Raw genomic sequence first — 20,997 nt, forward strand, 5'->3', positions numbered from 1 at the left:
TCGCGAGATAACATGTTCCCCGGACAGTTTCATAAATTATTTAACGGTGTATCAATTTCACGTAACCAGCGGACTATCGGATAATTAACTCGCGGCGCTGCGCGACTTTTCATTGTGTCGCAAAATTTGCGAACACGTGTGAAAGTGGGGCGGAACAACCTTCAATGCATTGTTTCATATGTTGTCCGGCCTCGAAGGGGGGGTGGCGCGGGGAGGGACGCGCAACTGGAGTGGAGACCACGGGAGAACACAGAGCAAAATACTGTAGACATTGCCGCGGAATCGTAAACCGAACGAACGAGCGCGGACCTACTCATTTATTCAGCATTCGCGAAGATGCATCGGGGTCAATGCTGAATTTTTTCGAGGCTGCGCGAGAAACGACCTCTCGGAAGCGTGACGCTTGCCGTACGAAATTGAATGAAATCCTTTGAGACACGCGTAGGTGTAACAGCGGGAGAATGCCGCGGGAACAAAACCAGTCCGCCCATGTTTTATTTACTCTATCGAACCATGATTTCTTACGAAACGATGCGTTCCTTCGTGAACTCTGTACCACATCCGCAAACAACGAAAATCGTTTCGACTTTCACGAAGCTCTGGCAAGTTTCAGTTAAACCTACACCTAAATCTGGTAGAATAACGCGACCAGCTAATTAAACAATTTTGTGAAACGGTAAAGGCAGCAATTGTTACGATAAATTCGAATTTTCCAGTTTGGATTTCATTTATTTGCTAAACTATTTTGAGTATGTAGGATTTCATAAAGTTGATATTTGACACGTGTTTAATAAACAGTTGAATAAACTCGTTAAAAGTATGTTCGTAATATGTTCGAGTTAAGTATGTTCGTTGTAAAAATTATTCGATCACTGATTTCCTTATTGTATTTATGGACACGTTTATTAAACAGTATACCAGATTTTATTTCGTTCGGCTTGTTATATTTTCTGGTTTTGTAATTTAAACGCGTTACAAGAAACTGCCACGTACTCGAGACACTCGTGACAGCCAGAACATTGAACAATTAAACGCATCTCCAACAGAATGGCAAGAAGAAAATTGCTGGGTGTGTGTTGTGACGTTCGGGGGAAACTTTTCATTGTTGCTTTGAAAACACTCCGCGGCTCTGTAATTCAACATCCCAGTATTGTATACGACTCCGCGGGTCCTTGAGACGCCACGAAAAAGTACAACACAACGGGTACAAGGTTTTGGGACGAAAAATGAAATTTTCTCATGGAACGGATGACAACTCGACGAACGTCCTGGCGAAAAATTTTTAGCAAAAACTACACATCTCGAGCGCAATGCGACACTTCTTTGCGTATGCGAGAATCTACTGTAGGTTGACTTATGTATGTGCACGGTCCGTACAATATTACTGATGCTTTATTTATATAATAAAGCACATATAATAAAAACTACATATACGATATTATAGTACAACAGAGCAGGGGATGATTCTGCGTAAAAAGGATAAGAAACAAAATAACATTTTTTTATTCGCGACTCCGTTTTCGAGAAAATCAACTTTGAAGTTTAATCGTACATAAAAATTTCTTAAAAATATGCAAATATCTCAATTGTAATCGTGATGTTGCGAAACAAATTGCATTTATAATACAGTCATTGAAAATTTGCTGGTCCTGTATTAAATACATACAGCTGTGCACATCGATGCTGCCCCACACTTGCAAGTGTGAAATTCACTGAAATCTATTCTCGAGCGACTAGAACCGTGATAGCGATAGCTACCGTCCGAAGTAACTTTTACGTGGACGCACTGCACATGGGTACACGAACCGACAAGTTACAGTATCGAATTAACTTGTTAAGCGAGGACAGAGTTCCCGTTAATAATGTCGGCATTGAAAGAACGGGGAGTGTTTCACGATCCAAACTTCTCCATTTTGTTCGCATAAAATCAGCAATAAAATGTAATAACAATGGATCCGCGAGAGGAATGATCTCTGTCATCGAAATCTCGACGCATCATCATTCCTTAATAAAAGAAGTCGCGGTTGTTGATTTTCGATGCTGTGACGCATGACCGCTTTTACGAGCAACTGCTTGACCGTATTTGGACATTTATTGATAGGTTAGAGTGACGAATACGATTCATTTTTAAAGTAATATTACAAATCATAATAATAGCAGTAATATAAAACTTAGAATGATGACAACAAAAGCAAAAGATAATCTCGTCAAAGAGAGTAACATTTTGCAGCATCGACGCAGGATCAAATAATTACAATCACAAAATGACAAGTCTGCATGATCAGAACAGCAAACGTACAACATGATGTATAGGATATGCAGAAACCATATACAGAACAATAGATGCAATTGAATACAATGAATATAAAATAATCGCTTTAAATAGACGCGCCATGCTGAAAACGCTGCAACAGTGGACTATCAATAAATTCACATGCACGTCAATAATAAAAACGGGGATACATGGACTGTGCGCTGTTCGTAGACGAAACAATTAGATACGACGGACCAGGCATTGTTTCAGAATGAAGCAGTTAACACGTACGACATACTTACGTGTAACACAAAGTTAAAACAAAAGTGTAATAAAAAAAGATTGCTAGTTATAGAAGTATTGAATAGTGATACGCTACCACTAATTCAATGGTAATGTTTTCAACGAACATCATACTATTGTAATAATAATTTTAATCGACACATAGAACAGCTAAGAATGTAGATATCTAACACATGGTAAAACTCCTAATGCGTATTCAGTTAGATGGATGAATGTTTTCAGGCTGAGAATAATGGAATGGAAAGATTTGGCAACGAAAGCCAAACCAATCGATGCCAAAGATCCTCGGAAGACGAAGACGGGTCTAATTTGTAACTAATAAATAATGACGACGATGGTAATTGTGATTGTAAAGAAAAATTTCAGCGAAATAGGAGTATAATGAGTAAATTAATAGATTATTATTTTCTAAGCATTCTTTTGTCACCGAGCAGAGGAACGAGAAACTGCGAGATATCCGCAGTGCGTATACTGCACACTCATGACCTGTTTCGAAGAAGCTTTGAATATCGGGTAGGGAGTAACGAGAGTCCATGGTTTTGATGGTACTCGTTGGGCAACTTGGATATTTTGCTGCTGCTATAAAACACTATGGGTTAGGGTGCAATAAAGAATGTTCTTATTCCTTTTCTTCTCTCGTTTGTGGAAATTTATCTTCGCCTGGAGGACCTGCAGATACATGAACGTCATTCATCGGTTACGTTAGAGTCGTGGGTGGTTTAATAATTAAAGGAGCAAACTGCGTGTCTTAGAAATTTTATAAGTTAGCGACCCGTAGTCGTATAAATTCTCATAAAGTCATTCTATATTAATTTTCCTGAAATAAGGAAACTTCACTTTTGTAAGAAAATGAAAAATAAATTGTAAACTTTTATAAATTTTCATTATACGAATTCAGATTAATTCTTCACTATTATTAGAAATGAAGAAAATATACCTAAATTATTTGATGTTCTTTGTTCCTTGTAGTCCTTGCAAAATTGTATTAATGTTTTCATTTTAGTCTTTATTTAAATGTAGATAAATTGGAAATGTTTGTTTTAAATAGAATTTTATTTTATACAAAGTTTCTTTAGAATACCTGTGCTCGGAGCACTTAATTAAAAAAAAATATTTTATCACAAATATTCTTTTCTACTAAAGTTTCCATTTTTTTCGTGCAGTGTTCGCCTCTACTTTTGTTATATTTTTCATTACCGCTATTTCGTTGCGCTAAGAGTTTGAAAATTTTTCGTTTAATGGTTGAAGCGTACCTTAAAGTATACTAATTCGTTGGTTCATACATTCTCTGCATTTATATGATATATTTTCGTAAAAGAGCCATAATACCATTAAAAACCAATTATTTAAAAAATTCTTAGATTTAGACAAATATTGATTGAATCCAACACACATAGATTTGATAAATATGCCATTTAAATTTTACAATATTTTGTCTCGCATGTGTAATGTTGATACTTATTAATATTACTATTCAATAGTAACAGTAATATTCAGGTACTACTTATAAATTAAAATTGTAACCATTTTACAAATTTTTGGCTTTCCAAAAAATCCTTTTTATAAAATCTGTACTGCAAAATAAGTTAATCTATATGAACAATAACGCAGGAACCAGGAGAAAGATTCTCCATTCTTGCAATATTTTACAACACCAGTCTCATAATTCACATACTCTCCTACAGACGCTATTGAACGAAAGTTACGAAACTCTTCTTAAATCCTTGTAATTAAACACGAGGAGCCAAATCCATTCTCTTGCATTTTCTAATTAAATTTCAATCTACCGAAGCGAATGATAAAACGCTTCTTACAAAAACTAAGTGAAACTACGATGTTACATTAACGGAGACGAGTATTTCTGCGGATAAGAGAGACGCTTGGGTAGAAAGTTATTGTATTCCAAGTCAGGCACGTGTCTCTGGAGGTCAAGGCCAACCGAAGGTTATATTTTCCGAGATCTTTCGAGCAGTAACTCCATTTTTAAGGGAATGGCGTACTCCTCTATTTATCATTGACGATACTCGATTTAAAATCACTACTCCACTTTTGGAAACCATGACTCACCATTATTTCGTCCAAAATTCAACGCACACTCTGTCTGCCCGGCCACCAGAGAGATAATAAAAAGGAGAGGCTGCAATTAGTGTCGGAGAAAAATCGTTGAGCTGCGAAACCGGGTTCCCGACAAAAAACTCGAGCTATTAGAGCTTTCTTTTTTTTTTGGCTATGCCTCGAATGCGCAACAACAATGTAGGTACACCTACTTTTCCGACGTAACGAGCGATCGCGGAGTAACAGCCTGTGCACGAGACCGGCTGAAAAGCACATTTTAAATTACGAGGAGAAATTAAAAGTTTCCCAGTGTCCCGGTGCTCAGCAGCGCGCGCGCGCGCCCACCGGTAGCAGAAAAACTGGCCACTTATCGTTCTTCCGGGACTCTCTTGATACTAGTTAGCCTAAGAAAGCCGGCACTCTTTCACGTCTTTTGCGGAGGTTTCACAGAAATCCGTCTCACGGGTTCTTGATACGAATGCGAGCCAAGGAGAACTCGAAAGACAAGGCTGCCACTGTATTCGTTCCAATTGGTCCGCTAATGGCATGTGTAACTAGGTGAAATACGTGTTCGTCTTCTAGGTATCCGGAGCAAGCGGATGGTGCCTGTACACGCGTGAATAGTCTTTTATCATGGGATCTGCGCCACAAAATTGTAAACCCCGCGTGACCGAAAAATTGTCTGAGCTGCAACTTTGTGAGAAACCGATACTTGAACTCTTTCTAGTCGATTTTCTTAGTTGCAACTAATACACTTGTTTTATCATTGCAATCGAAAATGTTCTGAAACGCCTTCGTCATTTTCGTATAGTTTCGAATAATTTCAGATGCCGCTGAAAGAAACTATATTCAGAATTTTCCTACTGTTTAAAACAAATTCAGAAGAATTTTATGAAAGGTACTGCACATGACATGTTTGCGAAATATGCAGTTTACGCAGTTTAGAATAATTATAGTAAAACTTGCTGAAAGAAACTGCGTACAATACATTTGTTCATCGTACGGCCTAAACTAATTTTAAATAACTTGCCGACAAAAATCCAGGCAATATGATAAACTACGTAGAACTCTTCAAAATTGGTCTATGCAGCTAAGAAATTGAAGTGTAGAACATCTACTATGTTCACATCTTTGAATAAGATTTTTTTAAAGACTTCTTTATGTTAAAAATCGCGTACAGCTGAATATTGCTCTAAATGATTCTATTATTTCCAATAATTCTATGATGTCTGCAAACTTCTTTTCGAAATAGTTTTCATGCTCAGCGTATTGCTGCACTTTAAATGGAGATTGTGCAACTAGCATTGGAATAATCCAAGGAATTTGTGCAGTCGAACTTGTACCTCCTGTAAAGCGCATGCTCGCAATCAGTGTATGCGCGGATATGTATTCAGGATGTGTTTAGTGAATTTGGAAGGAAAATCATCTCATCGTTGTCCTATCACTTCTTGGCATCGTCCTTGCATGTTGTTACATCGCTGCACCAACTCTTGAGAGATTTCGTTCCAAAGTCTTCGAAGTCCATCTCCAAATGAGTGCAACGTTGCGGCAGGTCATATCCGAGTTTTCAGTGGTCAATCGAGGATATCTCGCATACGTTAAATTAGATTCAAATCTCTATAAGTAGAAATAAATAAATTTGTTGTTTCTTAATAGAAATCTATAACTGCTAATACTTTTATTTTGATAAACCCTCTAAATGTTGACTAAAATAAAAAAGTATAATAACAATAGTATCTACTTTAATATATTTATGTTACATTCGTATTAAATATAATATAATTAAATTATAAGTAAATATAATTATAATTAAATATAAGTCCGATTGAGTTGTAGTTATAAATTGAATGTAGAATGTATTAACCTAATATTCGACAGAATTCTAGTTGATGATTTAGGCATGTTTTTACGGAACAAGTTCCCTTCGGCTTGTCATGCCGCTTGACCCGACTCGCTTCGTACGTATTAACGCTTGAAATTAATTTGTTTGCCATTAGTCAGCGTGTCTGCCTTCTTCACATTTTCTCATAAATCACGAGCAACCGACTGACATCGTTTTCGTCCTAGTTCCTTCGCCGAAGGCCGCGCGTAACAAGGTAAAACATACATTCATCTCCGTGCAAACTGCAAATACAAGAGCGTGTAGATCAAGCGCCCACACTCTGCGATGACAGTCACCGTAGCACGTGCGCTATAAGAAATCAATGATCGCTCCGGTCGGACCCCCGCGTGCGAGCTTCCAACGTGTTACAGTAAATTCTTCGATTGTCCCTTAACTCGTAAACAAAATTTGTCGATTTAGGAAGTTTACAATCGGCAACTATGAAAACAAGCCACGAGACACGAATAAAATCGTTTCTCCTCTTCCCAAATTGTTTAAAATACGTTGCAAAGAAAATGTTCTATTGCGATAAATATAATATATATTTCAGTATTATATACTTCGTATATTTTAAGTGTGTTTTTCCTTCGTTTTAGGTAAGAAGTTTAATCAACCCGCTGACCTGGAATCTTGCGAAATACCCTGCGCAAGCTTAGGTTTAAATTGGTCAGTACAAAATTCTTAACATTATTACTTAACACATTTTGCGGCTATTTGCGGGTGCAATTCTAACAATCAATAAATTTGTTAACATCAAATAACTTAAGTAAAGCAAAAAATTGAAGGATCACTAAATGAACTAAAATGTTGTTGATATTTGAACCGCTGTAACTTAAAGAGTAAACTTATTTTAAAGAACGAAGCCTCTACTTACACCTTTCTGAATACTCAGATAAATTTTCTGTTTATCACAATATTTACTTCTTCGAACTAAAAAATAAATTTCAGCTCTGTTTAAAAATGAATAAACTTACTTTATATATAATATCTTTCAATTAGCATTTTGTTGGTTTAAAAATTTGTTTTAAGATATTTCGTTATCGTTTCTTTTATGTTGCTATGCACAAAACTCGATGGAACCGTGAATGAAGAAATAACTGGACAATTTCATTTAGAATCAAACGTAGATAATCTGTAACAGAAATGATCGCAAACGAGACAGCTATGTGTGTTGCTTAACCGCTGTTGCTTAAAGGCAAGTGAAAACGTAGCAGAACGAATATTCGTGCTAAAAGAGAATGAGAGCAGACCTACGATTTATAAGGACATTCTAGGCTACTGCTCCCATGCACAATAATTCCTCACGATTATACGGCCACCCGACACATTCTCTTTGAGTTCCCGTCCCACGATTTAGCAGTCGGCCTCCAGTGAAATCTGGTTAATCCATCTTTCTTTTCTGATTTCGTTCCCCCGTAACTGCCTGCGATCCAGAAATGAGTCTTCGAGATTCGCCGGGAACATTAATGGAATGATCTGTCAGGACGGGACGCATTGATCTCCTTTGCCGCAGATAACACGAGCTCAAAAGCGAAATTGAAACGATTTCAGAACGGGCCTCTGATATTCGTTGAGAATTATATTCATTTTCAAGTTTAAATGAATATCGTTTAGCTTGTGCGGAAATTTCGGTGTGGCGAATTCAATGCGGGAAATTATACGATGCGATCCCCCAAATGTGCACGAATTGATTTTACGTAGAGCTTTATTTCTGCATAAACGATTCTGTATATATGTCATCGAAATCCCTTTGAATTTCAAAAGAATTTCTTTGATAGCCGGCTATTTAATTTATCGAAACCTTTAATAGTAGAACTTGAATAACGGAGAAATTATAGAAGTAATAATCTTCAGTAACAGTTAACACGTAATATTAAACGATTAGAGTAAAATATTCACCAAGAAATATAAAAATTAAAGGGATATCCTAATTTTATAAATTCATAAAAAATGCAACCTCAAAATTGTATTTTTTACTTTGAAAAACGCTCAATTGTCTACGAGATGATTTCACGTAGGAAAAAAATAAATACAAAATTCGATTATGCAATATTTGGTTTTCAACAAAATTATTACAGCAACGTGCAGCATATTTGCATTCATTATTAACTTTTCGATGAGTTTGAATGATTTCAATGATTGATGACTACAGAGATACTTATTATTATAATGACTATTACCTATTACGAGGTGTTTTCACCGCCATAAAACAAAACAGAAAATAAATAAGAAATTAGTTAAAGAAACCAACATTGTTCCAGTTTCTTACTTAAACTCCTCAAAAGTATACAGTTAGGATAGACATGAATTACGAAGTACTTTATATGCAAGAAACAGTTCAAGTGTGAACTTTCAAGCTGGTGCAAAGGTATTTGCAAAAATACAATTTCTGTGTGACTGTGTACCAGGGATTGGCCGAGCAATGAAGGCCATTCAAGAGCTGGATTCCGCTCCCATTTGTGGCTCTTAGAGTTCTACTTATAGTCTTTCTCACCAAGAGAAAAGAGCCATTAAGTGCACACGTGCGTCTAGGATAGGATAAAATGCGCGGACGTATCAATTATACCAGACTCTTCTAATAACAATAGTTGCGAGAGAGAAAGATAGGCGAAGTGTATAAGAAAATAGCTATCACCAATCTCGTCTAAACTTTGTACATCAGTAATTCTACCAATCTGACGACGATTCTATAATTGTGTACTACGATAGAGATATTTATTTTAATTGTAATCACGGAAATTATTTTAAACTAATTAATTCTGCTCTCAAAATTTATTTTTCAGATTCAAAATAAAGGAACATTACGTATAACTATTTAGAAGCTATGTTGTTATGTGAAGCATTTTTCTCATTAAACTTTGTACCTTTCACGCTTGCGCCGCGCTGACATTTGCAAGATTGCACGTTCTTTTAAAATACAGAAAAATTGTTGCTCTTTAATTCAGGTGAAATTTCATAAAAATTCTAGACTGCGCGTAATATGTCATTTGACGTAACATTATACACTCTCATTATCCATGGATATAGTAAAAACGTCAGAAGAATTGCAATCACATTATTTTACTTTGACTCGTTGCAATGTGCGACAATGATTTTCTTCAACTGTGCAGCATTTTTCCAGATGCGAAAGAAACTTTCCCCAAGTTAGAGCAGAATATCTGAACACCGTGAACAGTGACACGTTCGTGCACTTTAATTTTGTTGTGCACGCACACTTTCACGGCGGCTGCTTTTCCGTCAATTTTACACGTCTATATGCGCCGGCTCCGTACAAACTCGAGTTCGTAAAACTCGCTGAAATTTAAAAGTTCTTACAATTTTGCTGCGATATTTTCCCTGCCCGCGAAGTCGGCCCGGGTACGTTCGATAAACACTCGATAAAAGTTTGCAGGGTTTCATTACAACTTCCTGCAACTTAACACAGCGAATCCCCCTCGGAACATTGTTTACTGACTTTTGTGAAATGCCATTTTCTTTTCTACCGTAGGACGGCTCGCGAAGAGAAACTGTACATACAATGTAGGTCAGAGGAAAAATTGCGAACCATTTTTATGCGACCGTGTATCTGTTTTTGTATATATGTGTCGTTCGGAACATGAAATGCTATTGCTGAAAGGACCCTAATTTTTGTTAACGTGTATCATTTCGCTTTGTATATTTACAGGGAAAAGATACATGAAAATACACAGTGTACTAATAACATTTGTTTAAAATTTTCATGAAAACTGCATGTTTTAAAAATATCGAAATAAATCTTAAAAGGCCTACGAAATTGAAACTATAGCATCATTAATGAGTTATTTGTACAATCAGACATTCAGAATATCTTGTGTCAAATTTTTTAAAGCATGTCAATAGAATAATCTTTAATCCAAAATTCTGCAATGTTAGTTTCGAGAAAAGTATTTCTAATTTAAAAAGATGCTACAAGTATAATCATCGACGCAGGAAAGTTCGTTACACGTCGAACGAAAGCTTTTCCTGTGGTATCTAATGAAAAAGAATGAAGCCGATATCTGTTACGATTGTCGATAAAAACAGCTCCCGAAACTTTTAGCCCGCCGGGTATAATTGGCAGGGCGAAGATAGGAAACGATCCTAAATAAAAGAGGTATAAACCGAGTGAAAGACAGACTGAAAGCAGTTGCTGGATAAGGGCCAATTCACAGGTTCTGATTCGTTCGACGTGAATGCATTCTCGGGTGCAACTCTGTCGCGCCGCGCCGCGCCGAGCCGTCGCCCGCGTTCCCTTGACGTGGCTCGGCGCACCGAGGAGCCAGCCAGTCAGAAGCCTCGCCTTTGACTTAAATCTCGTTTGACTCATTGTCAGTGGAAATTGACTCGAATTCTACCCGGCTGGTATTGCAGCTAAGGGCTGCTTTATTCGTTACGAATAGGAGCACGCGTCCAACGGAGACGCGGCATTCTCGTGTTTCGCGAGTTTCCATTCATAGTGGAGGTCTGTCATTACCTGAGATGAATTTAGACTTTGTACTTTGGATGCGCACCTGTTCCTTAAACGTGAAAGCTTGGACTGTTTACACGATTTTACTGGTTTCATACATTTTTCTAGTCAATAATATCAGAATAATATTCAATGCAGACAAAGATAATATTTACACTTTTCACTACGGATGAATGATCCGGAATGCATATCCAACGTGCAAAGTCTAAATTCGCCTTCAACGCTCCACCTGAGACGATTCATCACTAGTGAAACGGAAACGTTTACCATCTCACGGTTTTCAACTCACGGTTTACATTTCCGTAATTTGAATTATCGGTCAATTAGAGTGGGACTGTCGCGATCATTAAAAACTGCTGGATATATTTGAAACGTAACGAAACTAAAAGTCAGCGCCAGCCAGTATGTAAATTCCTACTGAATATTCAGTAAAAGATATGATTTAATAACGTTAGCGTGCTTGAATTTATGGTGAATTGCGCAAAAGTGTACAGTAATGACTAACTACAAATATGGAGAAAGGGAAATAGCGTCACGCTCTTAAATGTTACAGTAACGAAAACAAGACTGAAAGTGGAAAGGAAACAAATTTTAATAGAGAATTTGGTATAATTCACTTTAGTGTAATTAACAAGTAAAATCGAATTCTTTTTGTCTGTAATAGAAGTTTCAAGTCTTAAATATAAAATGCATAAGGTCCCAGTAATGAAAACAAATTATTTAAATGTAAGAAGTCTGTCGCTAATTAAAGGCAAATGAATGCCGTTAAAAACCGAAATAAAAGACATTTAAAACAAATTTAACGTTTTTTAAATTAGTTGCACCAATGTAAAGTAAGCCACAAAAATTTATATCGAGCAAATGTTCTCTTTTTTCAGCTATTGTCTTAAAGTATTATTAACTTTTGAACGCGAAATAAGTGTTGTATTTTATCATTGTCATAAAATAAATTAAATATTATAAATAAAAAATAAGAAGAATGAAAGTGAAAGGGAAACTAGTTTAGAATCCAATGTAACAGAACAATTGCACCAATAAGTTCTTGAAGTATCAATGAACTGTTATCGATCTTCAGAGTATAGAATCGGATCTAGTTCTCATAGTAAATATCCTATAACGATAAATTAAACTTTACAGTTATCATTTCCTTTGGAACAAAAGGTATTTTAAACTTTTCACTTTGTCAAAGTCTACGTACATGCATAAATGCTATCGAAGATTATAATCGATCAAAAACTAGTTTATTCTCTATAGGAATTCTTAGTCGCGAACAATGACACCAGCTCGTCGGCGTCGCGTAACCATAGACATTCATAGCAATCACGAGGCCTTTAGGTTGCTACGCTACCACAGTGTCCAAACAAATGTTATCGATTACGTGTAATACTGTGTAGAACATGTGTGAATCAAGGGTGCAGTACTCCTTCATTGATCAAACAGTGCACACGATGTAATATCAAACAATCGAGCAATGCTGCGGAAGTAATTATTAAAGCAATTTTGACAAAATAATTTTCTTGTCGCAAGACAATTCTCTTTTTCTCTTCTGTTAGCTGACGAACAGAAGTTCTACACCATTTCAGAAATTGGTATAAAAATCACGTCAGTAGCCATTAATTGTCTCTTCCTCTTCTTTAATCCTTCTTTCTTTCTTGTCTTCGCGAGTCTTTTTGTTTTCCAATTGGCAATTAATTTGAGGCGAATCGTGAAAGTAATTCCAAGAACAATTATTACATCTCCGAAAATATTAAATCGATTTACTTCGAACTTCGCAGACTTATTTCGGAAAATTCAATTTCGAAAGCCATGAATCTTTCCTTTTTCTCTCTAATATCCGTTTTATATACAAAAGATGAGCGGCCTTTCGGCGAAAATCGATAGTTTGGCTCTCAGCTGCCATCATTCCACGGCAGATTAATTTTCAAAAAAATTCTGCTCGTTCGGCGCTATGCAATAAAATAAATAAAATTCTCTAGATATATATTACACTCTCATCGTAAAACGTTTTCTAGCATACAAGGCTCGAGAAGATAAAATGCGACAAATGTCGATATACATATATTCAATGATGTCCATTGAATATATGTTTTATAAAATCCATATGTATTTTTTTCAACAGTTAACAATAATTTTAGGAACTTGTATCTACTATACATATACCTACGAAGAAAAAAAATACAACAAATCACGGAATATTTGGGGTTTTTTTAGAATTCGCGAAAAACCGTGTTACATGGAATCATTGTTAATTAAAGTAAGCGTTAAATGAGGTTTTACTGTACCAAACAAATTGATTGGTACACATTACCGAAACAACGACTGCGCGTTTGACGTTAAATTATTTCGCCGTTTAATTGGTAACCCCTTAAGCCGTGCCATAGCATCGAATCTCCCTAGTCCATCGCGTCGTTTCGAACTATGTATTACGTTCCATTTAGCCGACACGTAAACACTGGGCCGGGGTGTTCCGTGGAAACGAAACCGGAGAACGAAATTCAATGGACAATTAAAGGGGGCCGAATATTTCAATGCCCGATGTGCGGTCGTAGATCCTGAGCGGGTCAACATTGAGGGTTCCACTCGTTGCCGCAATTACGTCGCTCCTGAGCAACCATCCATATATCCGTGCGTTGCGTCTATCCAGCCAGCATCGGGACCCATCTGTTTCTGGATCGCCGGTTTGAACAATTGGCCGTGCTCGCTGTTTGATACGTGTTCACCATGGTCCGGATTGCTCGCTATCACCGGCCCATTGGCTCGCATTTCCAATTATCAGGCAATGGAAAAAACGGCCCTACGACCACGGCCGGAGAGCGGGAAGGAACGCGAAGAGGACTTCGGATTAATTGCCGCGTCATTTATTAGCGTCTGGGGTAATCTTTACAGAAATCCATTCCCATAGGTTTTTGCACAATTTGTATGCGCAGGTCGCTGTCCAGAAACTTCTTTCGCGTTAAATGCGACTTTTATACGGTGCTTTATAAAAATTGCAAGGTTTGATTTACTTAGGCAGCCTGAAATTTTGATAACAATGCGCGCCTGCCTGGATCAATAACTTCCACTAGAAGCATCTTTATCATTTCAGGACAATGGTAACTATAGAACAATATCTTGGCGGACAGACGTATTATATATTTAACACAAATGTATATATCCATGAAGATATAAATGTGGTTAACTTTGTGATTTTTCAAAAACGAACTATTTACTAAAACTACGTTTATGTGGGTGTCTCTAACATAAGATGCGAAAAATGGCAATAAGCGTATACAAAGCTCAAAGCAAATATGAGGTATAACTCATTTTTAAGTGGATTTATTAATATTTAGTGTGCTTATTAATCTGTTCTAAATATTAAATAAAATACAGTCTTATATGAGTATTAAAAAACAACATTACATACAACTAAACCGAATAATTTTACTTCTGTACCACAGTCATTTTGTGATGGCCGTTGATCTGTCCTCGTAGAATTTGCTTAAAATTCCGCATCCCCTGTTTCGTAAATAGAATGCTCTGGGCGAATTTATTATAAATGAGAAACAGCCATAACTTAATATGACAACTAAATCAACCAGTGACTTTATCCTCGCATATTGCGGTGAACTGCTATTTAGTAAACTATTTAGTTGGATCTTTGTGACGAAAATGGGGTAGCTGTTTGCAACAAAGAACAGACTCCAAAATATATCGCGTTCAGTCTAGTCGTTCGTCAAGCTTTCGAACGCTCGAGTGCAAGTTTCCTGCAAGTACGAAAGAAAAGAAATGGTAAAAACAAGTGCTAGAATTAGTTCGAGGCGAGCAATTATTCAGCGAAAGCTTATCCTTGTTACCGGGATCTGTGTTTTGAGTTTAACCTTTCTTCTGTAAAACATGCTTCAAGGTGATTAATCCTCCGGGTAATTGAGTACCGTGTGCGAATGAAAAATTCAGCAAAGGGAATTCTTGGAGCGCGTTCTTCTGGCATTGTTTTCAAGAATTTCGCAGAGAAGCTTTAAACACCAGCCCTGTCTAAAACATTGTTACCGTGATAAAGCTAAATAACCCTGTTGGAAAGAACAGCTTACAAAATCTCTTCAGACCGACTACTCGAGCAGGCTGCACTTTGCGACGTGCAATTAAACTGCAAATAGCGTTAGATAAACCCAAGACAAACGTTATTTTCACGTGCTGCCGAAAATAAGAAATTTTGAAGCGTGTCGGTATACTCTTCGGGGTAAGATTGCAATTAAACCACTGCGTCGTTTTTTTTTTTAATTTTACACGAAACTTCCGATGACAGTCCTTGCCGAGTACTGTTGCGATTAGTGTACAATAGCCAATGGCAATTGAAGAGTGTTCGAAACCCGGTTGCAGGAAGCGTATTGTCAGGGTTAGGCGACTCTGATCCGAGGGAAATGAACGCGGCCTTCTGTATCGATGTCGATTGGGCTCGAGCGAATCCGAAGGACAGGGAAGGTGAGGTCTGAGCAAGAGGACGTTGTCAATGACTTTGGCGTGCCGGAGAAAAGTAAATATAGCACAGCAACCAAACCAGTTCTCTTAAAATAACTTGCGGTCCTAAGGAGCGCATTCTCCATCTCGTCGCCGGCTTTTTGGTACCGAAGAATGCGTGCGATCGTCACCGAAAAACAACGCAACCGCCTATCGCTACGCCAGGACTTCTGTCACGATGCTTGACCGTCCCTTGACTGTCGCTACCGAGTCAGTCCATTTCGTAACGCACCGAAGTTAGTCACCCGTCAAACATCCAAGACCCTCGAAAAATTTTAGGTTTCGTAGAATTTCAGCAATGCTTCTAAAGCGATCTATAATTTATTAATTGTTAACATTTCAGATTAAAAACATATTATTCTATCATCGATATTTCATTTTGTCCAAGGAATTTTTGCTTATATCGATTTTTCAAACGGACGAATGTTCTTTTCCCATGATATGTAACGAAGCTTTTCATTATTGTAAATAGATATTTTATTAAAGGTAGAGATTCATGATTCTGAAAGCAATTCTTCCAAGCGTAGTTTGCAACTCGCAAAGTTCCGGCAATTTGATTTTATATTACTTCTGATGGTTCCCGATGAAATATTGAATACGAAGTAGCAGAAAGTTCAAATCGGATACCTGGAAAAATTCTTCGAAGATACAGAAGTCCGTTTCCACCGTGTACGAAACTTGCTATCCAATATCATTCTGTATACATTGAACTTTTGTTCTCAGACGGTAACATAAACTCGATAAGATTATTTTTTCATTCTCATATTCAGAAAGAAAACAAGGTCACTGATTAAATTTGGTACATATCTTCTTTTTCAAATTAATAAAATTCGCGAATTGCTGTAAAACTCCTAAAATATGAACATATAACTGTGCATGGAAAATCTCACAGTGCAATTTCAAAAAGTTCAGCGGTATGAAGTATGCTTGCGTTGTTGTCGAATTTTTAAATTCGATTTAGTAACAAATCGGCAAAATGACTTAACAACTAGACAATTGACTGTAAAATCTTTTTAAAGTCACTGAAAGATTTTCGTTTAACTAGAAAGAGGGTGCTATTCTAGCATTTGTAAAGACCAACATTTGTAAAGCGTGGATTCCACATCTTCGCTTGTGTCGAGTTTAATTAAAAGCCAACGAGTCATTTAAAGAATCAACTTTAATTTTATCTAAGCTTAGTTGGTTACCGACTAAGAGTACTTTAAATTCCAGGTCAACAGGATAAAACTGTCTTTGTTATTTTCGTAAACGTTTATTCTGGGTTCCCTGAGTATTTTTAGCTGTGACGCTACGTACCACAATTTACTGTTCTAAGCTTATAAACTTTATGTATATCGATTATATATGTGTACACTCGAAGGCGATTAATGGTTTACTTTTCTTTAATCGATTCAGATTAAAATGAATAGCATAATGGGCAACAATTGCTGTTCCGAATTTGTCACAGAAGTACCACTGATTTTGATATATTTAATGTCGAGCCGTTTAATGTTCAATACCCTCTATACAATCGCAAGCAACAATTATTGCAGTAAATAGTATTGATAAAAAATGTTAAAAGATATTCGTTTTAAATGAGTCGCTTCCTTACATAAAATTAAAATAGTCGAATCGGATTTGTTCCATACAGTGGTAAGCGAAAGTGTTCGCAAGCTTTTTAAACCGAAATAGCTCTTTAAAAACTGATAAATATGAATTGAAGTTTTTGAAGATATCAAAGGAATTATATTGTTAAAGAATGTCTAAAAACTTTTTTTCAATAACTCTAATTAGGTAAAATGACAAAATAAAAAAACTGCGTTAGTAAAAGATATGTTTAAACATTTTTGTGAGCCAATGTAATTGAACTTGTGTCACAAGTAATGTGAAATTTGGTTGTATAAAATTTCTGTCTTTTTTGAGATCTATACGACTTTATACACGTACAAACAAATCGATAAATATCCCACCAATTTATTTCAGAACAAAAAAGTAACACCCACGGCGATTCTATTATATATAAGAACGATTTCAATTTAAAATATTCACGTTGTAGATAGTAAAAATGATATAATCGAAGTGACAAATTGTTGCTCACTTGTGCAAAAACACGTACGCGTCTTAACTTCGGCTAATCACCGAGACATCAGCGCTCCTCATCATATCGCGAATTAGCCTCCACTCTGTATGCGAGTAGGTATTTACTTATTATATTAACCTCGGCTTCGTCTAGCGGTTTAAACTGTCAGCGCGAGGTTTCCTCAGGGAATTTGCCGATTAGTTCTCGCAGTCGGTCGATGTGTGTCACGGAACTTGCAAGATTCAGCGGTTCTGGATCTGCTCAGGCCAGGCAAGATTTCCGAAGCGAGCGCGATCATCGAACGTAAATAGGTGCACTTTAATTGCTAATTAAATCGTGAGGATGTTAGAAACCACGAAACATCGAGAGTTGCTCACCAGTCAGACTAATACTGTAAGCACTTTCAGATGCTTGTCGAGTTTTTAAAGCGAGACGGTTTTACGATTAATCTAGTCTTAACTTCGACTTTCAACTCAACAACCATACCACATTGTACCATATGTGTATACATTAAGGTAGTTTTTATTTTTCAATTTTTCATTTCTTCCTAGTGTCTCCCTTCTAAAGTGTGACTGAACTGTAGATTTTACGCATATATAGAAAAAATTAGTAGTTTGGAAAAAATATACTAATCCCTAAGTGACTCGTGTTTCGTGCAAAAATTGCTAATATTGCATAAAAATCTGTAACCTAATTATGGTATTTGGTGAGAACATTACGCAGCAATTAGATAACAAGATCCCGTGCTACATTTACGTTAAAGTTGAAAAATGTAAATGTTTTAATCTTATTTTCAACGTGTATTGTTATCAGGTATCGTCGATATTGATAAGATAAAAACATCCCTTACGGTTGGGAATGAAATTACATTTAAACGCTATTGCTGCATACACTACACGTACTTAATATAATAATGTAAAATATTAATTTAATAACGGTATAGTGGCTAACCATATTTATGTACAAGGCTCATTTCAACATTACAATTTTCCGTATTTCTATGCTATTCGTCTAGCGATATCAACTTTTTTACAAATTTTAGATCCTGACATCTCTCGTAGAGCTTTTCCTTATTCCGAGGAAAAAAGAGCTTAGTAAATATTTTGTTCCAACTTGCTCGTTTTGTAAAGGACAACTACTTAAGTACACTAATGCTGCTTCTACCCTCCGGCTGCTACTTTTCTTTCGTGTTGCGGCTATTTCTCCCCTACTTTCGTTTAATTCTTCCAACTTTGAGTTTCGTTATTCGGTCAGTTTCAGGACAGATTTAGGGTAGATATAGGGCAGTTTTAAGGGATGTTTAGTACAAATTTAGGACAGCCTTGAAGCAGATTTGGAACAAATTTAGAGCAACGTTAAGACAGATTTAGAGGAGTTTTAGATCAAATTAGGACAGTTTTAAGACAGATTTATAACAGTTCTAGAATTGATTTAGGACAGACTTATAACAGATTTAGGATAGTTTTAGGAGATATTTACAGCAGATGTAAGATAATTTTAAGGGATATTTAGGGCAGATTTAGAGCAGTTTTAGTCTCTTTCTTATGTATATTCTAATCTTGTAAAAATTATAATTGATTTTTGTATACTTGCTCGATGTATAAATAAATAATAAATATTAATAATAAGTTGCACGTAAGTATATTTCCGTCCCTGTATATCTGGCTCGAATATTGTGTATATATTTTCAGAAGTAACACATGAAGCTCATCATTAGTCATCTAAGGTACTGTCTTTTAGTCAAAACCGTTAAACATTATTTCTAACATAATCATATACAGTCATATTTATAATATTAATAAATTAAATCACTAAAATGTTTAAACATGACAGCGAATGTATTAACCTTACACAGATTGTTTTCAAATGTTTGCACGCAACATTTTCTCACCAAGTGTCACTATTCGGGGGTTGTAATATAGTAATAATATAATGACCACCCTAATGTACATACGATACCCAGTAACAAATGTATTACATTCGTTCTAAGATGTCGTGCATACTCCCTTATTCGCCTTCCCTCGACGTCCTCTTCCTTCTCCTCGTTTCTTGTTTTTCGTTTTTCCTACCTCGGCTTGTAGCTCCTTCCACGGCGCATAAATAAAATAAGAACTTTCCGATACATAGTATGCCCTAACCGTGCGAGTTATATACCCGCAGAGTAAATTGATATGTCACCGACAGTGTTAATAAAGTTAATCGAGGATGCGGAGTAAATTAAGGGTACCGACACGCGAGAATTAGCGGGCACGCTGAGCCACTCAAGGTCCGTAGATTCATACATTTTTTATATCCACGCACAGATCCTCTTGATGACGTAAATGTCATTCCAATGAAAGTTTGTGAAGCAATTTATTCTGTAAAAACTGCAGCTTAGCGGAAGACAATCGCGGATGAATCTTTGTCGAACAATAACCGTAAATTCCGTAATACGGTGAATTGTAAATTAGAGATATTCGTCGGCAGTTATATCCGCGCGTGCATTTCAACCAGCTTGTCCGTGTTATTTCGCTGTTGATTCCAGGTTACGGTGCGCTCTCTCCCCTAGTCCAGGCACCACGCCAAGTTGATTTTGATCTCCGACAGGAACAGCCGTTCTTGTACAACACTTGAGGTCCGTTGTGCTCTCGTGACCGTTTGTCCCGGAATCATGTCGCGCATGTACCTCATTGTTGGATCGCATCGACACGTTCTCCCTCTTCGGCGCGTCTTCTGCGCCGCGAGACACCGATCGAGAGAACTTCGACTATCGCGGTTTCCTGCGAAGTTTCTAGTGATTGCCAATTCATCAGGGGACGCCGCGTGCGTTCGAGTATTACCTCCTGTTTCATCCTTTCGTTTCGAATTGATTCATCCTCGAACCTTTGCTACGCGATGGCAACAGTCTCGGAATTGAACGAATCGAATTACCCGTTCGATCCGGGAACTTTTAAACTACTTGACAACTTTCACCAGTGCCATATTGATTTTATTAGAAACTGCAAATAAACACCTGATGCTTTGGTGTTGCGATGGCATTCCTGGCAGAAAATGATCGATCGAAATCGTGGATACGATTATTGAAAAGATGGTCTCGCTTATTAAGTTATCAAGTGATTTTGATTCTCATCTAAAATAATGGATGAAACTGTGTAAACTATATTAGGGTGATTATTCAAAATAATAATTTTACGCATAAACTTTGGCAGACATTTGTTCCATTTCTTAATTATTTCAATAAGTTGATCATAATACAATATTATCTATAAATTCTTTAAATGTCCTCACCGTATTGAAATTAATCTATTCTTCTTTATCATAAGTGCATAAAATCTGATTATAACGTTCACAATATTTTCTATAAAAATGAATCATTAAAATAATTAAGCTTTTGCAGTGAGCTGCATTAAATTCTTTTGTACTCGCCTATTAAAGAATGCGCGTTATCAGATCAGTTAAAGCGTTTATTTTGTTCCACCTTATTTTCATGCGAGGTTCGCATCATC

General features: G+C 36.6%; 1 protein-coding gene across 2 annotated transcripts in view; it reads left to right on the top strand.

The window, feature by feature from the left end:
• Positions 1-20,997, top strand: part of LOC144473342 (uncharacterized) — a 149,004-nt gene that overhangs the window by 57,124 nt on the left and 70,883 nt on the right. The window lies entirely within an intron of this gene.

The sequence above is a fragment of the Augochlora pura genome, chromosome 1 (assembly GCF_028453695.1).
Source record: "Augochlora pura isolate Apur16 chromosome 1, APUR_v2.2.1, whole genome shotgun sequence".
Classification (NCBI taxonomy): Eukaryota; Metazoa; Arthropoda; class Insecta; order Hymenoptera; family Halictidae; genus Augochlora; species Augochlora pura.